Source organism: Cryptomeria japonica, chromosome 6 (genome assembly GCF_030272615.1).
Source record: "Cryptomeria japonica chromosome 6, Sugi_1.0, whole genome shotgun sequence".
NCBI classification, from domain to species: domain Eukaryota; kingdom Viridiplantae; phylum Streptophyta; class Pinopsida; order Cupressales; family Cupressaceae; genus Cryptomeria; species Cryptomeria japonica.
This window is the reverse complement of record NC_081410.1, coordinates 666,193,086-666,197,602: the sequence shown is the minus strand read 5'-3', so window position 1 is coordinate 666,197,602 and position 4,517 is coordinate 666,193,086.

Sequence of the window (4,517 nt, the reverse complement as noted above, 5' to 3'; positions counted from 1 at the left end):
CGGCTTAACCTTTGGTTCATATGGCGGGAAATCTGGAATTGTGATCACCTTGTTTGCCACTAACTTCTTGAAAACTGACTCAAGTGGTTCTCCCAATGGGGTGTACTTCCTTCGTGATCTGGAAGTTGTTTGAGTATTCACTTGATTGTTTGTAGAACTTGATCCAGAAAAAATGAATTTGGGTCGCACTGTGTTGGCATCAACAACACCATCATTGACTGTGTTCTTGTTTTTATTCCAAAATCTTGGCTTGTCTTTTCCTTTAAAGTCATCTTTGTTTTCCTTGAATATCTTAATGACTCCTTGTTCAATTAGGACCTTTTCTGTCGCTAAGCCCTTTTCAATGACGTCCTTGAAGGTGGACAAACAAGCTTTTCTTAAGTCATAACCAATGTCTTTGTTGACATTTTGGGTGAACATTTCTACCATTTGTTTTTGTGGAATTTCACAAGAGCATCTGCTGGCTAGATTTCTCCATCTTTGTAAAAATGATGCAAAAGATTCTCCCTCTTTTTGCTTGGTGTTGCACAAGGTAGTGACTGATATGTCTGTCTCTATATTGTAGGAGAAATGTTGAATAAATGCCTCTGCTAAGTCACCCCATGACTTAATTCCAGGTGGAAGTTGGGAGAACCATTCCATAGCTTGATCGCCTAAGCTTTGTGGGAATAATCTCATCAAATATGTCTCTTCTGCTGCTACCTCAATGCAAGCTGTGAAAAATTGTCTTATGTGTGCCTTAGGATCCCCTTTTCCTCTATACTTATCAAATTTAGGCATCACAAAGTGTGTAGGAAAAGGAGGCATTGGAATGCTCTTGTCAAATGGATGAGGACATATGTCTCTCATTGTGTATGTTGGCTTCGGTGTATTTATGTCCTCCATTTTCTTTTGTAAGTCCCTGATTTGTTGCTCCAAATTGCTCTTAGGTGGAGATCGACTTCTTGGACCATACCCCATGCTTGAGGCACCAATTGGAGGAGGTGTATGTTGCATATATGGATGATATTGATCATACACATGTTCATATGGAGGAGGTCTGTAATGATACTATGTATATGGACCACTTGGTATAGATTCATGTTGAGGAACCCCATATCTATTTTGCGCATGTATACCATATTCTACAGGCATGTCATGTTCCATTGTGTTGCCCCCAAATTTGACGCGGGGTTCCCTTGTGTCCAAATTTTGAGCATGCCTTTGAACATCCAATTGTTTTGGTGGTTGATCCTTAGCATTAGTATGTGATTGAGCATATTTGTCTGCATAAGACTTCCATAATGGTCTACGAAGGTAAGTATCATATGTTTGACCATATGTATGTGGGACCTCTGGTTTTTGAAGCAAAGCTGATGGTGATTCAGGTACCATGTGTGGTCCTCTATTTCCTCCACTATTAGGTCTCCTTTGATCCATATTGGAGTGAGTTGTTGCAAAGGTCGATTTTCCATTATTTGAGACATGTCAAAATCATGAGGTATCTTGGCTCCAATTTGTGCCATCATTTGTAAGAAGTATTGTCTATCCCTCCTCATTATTTCCTCAACCAATCGATTGAAATGGGGATTCATAATGGATTCTTCCACATCTGCTGAATGTACTGAAAAGTTGTCCACATTTTCATTTTGTGTAGCATTGTTGTTTATAGTGTCCATGTTCTCAACATTTGGAATGTTTCTATAGACATCCATGTCAGGTAATGTAGTATGATCAAAATTGAAAAAGATATCATTGTCATACTCATAAGAACTCATGTTTGCGGACTCTTGAGCCTCTTTAGTTTCTCTCCTAGATTTTTGAAGACGGGTTTCAACCATGAACTAGGTATTGACCAAGATGTGAGAGACTAGATGAAAAATGGAAAGAGTATGGAAGACCAAGAGTTGAATGGAATGTAAATGAATCTGAAGTGTACTTGCAATGTCCAAAGTGTAAGACCAAGTATGTATGTAGTAGAGTAGGTGTGACTTCCAAAGAGAGGATAGTTTCTCTTGATGAGGTAAGTTGACCTTGACTCTAAGTAAAACCAAATGAGACCCAAAGGTAAGAAACCTTGATGAGGGACCACTTAGCAAAGTGTTGTTGTATGTAGTGTGTTGACAAAGTATGATGAGGACAAGCAAGTGACCTTTTGACTCAAGTTTAGACAAATGTGAATGTAATGTGAGATGTAAAGCAATGATTGACTTTGTGAGACCCAAGGACAGGTTGAATGCTAAATGAAACCCTAGAGAGATGACCTAGGAAGCTCAAGAATTTCGAAACTGACTGTGTTGTTTGCTGGATTGTAACAGTTTTTCAATTCTGGACACAGACGCGCCTGTATACTTCACAGACGCTGCTTCCCGACAGAGACGCTACTATGTTTAACATAGACGTGCCTCTGCGATTTTCTGTCAAATGTAATGTTTGCTGTTGGAGTACAGATGCGATTCTGCCCTGCACAGATGCGGCTAGGCAGCACAGATGCTATTATGCCCAACACAGACGCGTTTCTGCAAATTTTGTGCAATTTTTCCAATCTGTGAAGTTGTTTTGTTGTGACCAAATCTGACTTTTTGACTATTTTTCGTGACAAGAGGACACAGTGTTGATGAGGACTCAATGTTTGCAAGTGTCTAGACTCCAAAATGACTCCAAGAAAGTGTGTTGTTTGATGTAAAATGTTTTGCATACACTTGAAGACACAAAAGACACAATGTTTTGTTGTTTGGTTTTGAATGTTTTGAATGTTTAACATAAGTCAAGCACAATTCTTATGGCTGGCCAAGACAATAGTTGTTGATCCCACATGGGGTTTTACCCCCGAGGCTACACAATTCAGAGTGGATACTTAGATGCTTGACTTCACTGGCTCCACCCTCGGCACTCACTTCTCGGGTCAGCCAAGCATCAGTCCCCATGAAAACTCCCCATGGCGAACTTTGTATCTCTACTAAGAACTGTATGTGCGTGGGCTGCTACCAGAGGTCCGACCTCCTGCCCCAACAACTAGAAGGATTTGGGCCTCTAAAACAAAATGGTGCTAGTAAGGGCATCCGCTCGTGTGGCCATACATGCGGCACTTTCAGCTCTGTAAATACAGAAGGCTCCCAGTCGGTAGGGGTTACGCCCTACAAATGATCAAATAAATTTGATCAAATGGGTTTATGGGGAAACATAGTGTCAGTATGAACTAATCAGCACACGTTTTTCATAGTTTTCACCATGAATACATTTGATTATAGTGGTTCGGATGAGGTGGGTTTTCCTCGCTACCACTTGGGTCGTTCTCTTCTCACTAGTATTCCTAATGACCACATGGGAAGACAGGCCCTCTAAAGATTAAACAAAAAGAGCCTATTGCTCAAGACACAAAAGACAACGATTCAATTTTAGTGCACCAATTGAAGTGTTTGCTAGTCTTTGAAAACAAGGCACACAATAAAAATCCAAAAAACCCTTGCCAAGGACCTGCACCAAAGATTTGTTAGTAGTTTGGGTTGTTTCAAATGATCACCCCTTCTTGCAAGCACACAAGTTAGGTAAATTTTAAAACCCAAAAGACTTTGTGAAAATAGGGGCCTTCAACAAAACGATTTTGCTTTCAAGACAAGCTGCACCAATTTTGTTAGTCTAGATCTGAAAATGTTAGTCCAAAAATAAACCAGATCTGAAACCCTAAATGCAAAATCCGAAAACTAAATCAATAAAACTTCAAAATTTTGAAACAAGTGATACACAGATGCGATTACCCTCGACACAGACGTGACTCTGAGACACAAACGCGGTTCTGTGGGACACAGACGCGGATAAAAAGAACAGACGCTCTTCCCAGATACAGACGCGGATAAAAATGACACAGACGCGCCTTTCAGAAACCTGCAAAATAAAATTTTGTCGAAAACACGGACGCGATTCAAGATGTCAGAGATGCGCCAGAAAATCAAAAACGCGATCCGAAAGTATGCAGACGCGAAAATGTCGAAAATGTTGTCGGAAATGTCAAATCTGCAACTTCAAACACAAAATCTACAACAAAAGGTTAGATGCAAAAGGGACAAGAGTCCCACCAGGCATGCCAAAATGTATATGGTGAAAATGGATAACAATAACAACAATATTGAAAGGCTAAATGAATTCAACCACAAAAACCCTAGCCTAACAATCAACAAAGATCCACCATAACATATGAAGATTACCTAAGACAATGCAAATCACATGAAATCACAAAGATTATACCATCACATGTCCAATAGGGTTTTGATCTCCATTCTTCCTATCTCCATTGATCTTGCTTGATATATTTGCTCTCAGATTTTATATGCACAAGAGCTCAACAAAGAACGAAATGTGGTTGCAAGTAGGATCGTAGTGTAGTCAATTGATCAAGTAGTTAGCTCATTAGGGTTTGATAATGAGGGAAGCATCTCCTTATATAGAAGACACTATATGAAATGGAGGGATAAGATTGAGAGGTGTAAAAGGAGGTCAGCCATGATTAGAGGGTAGGTAGAAGAAATAATAAAATAATG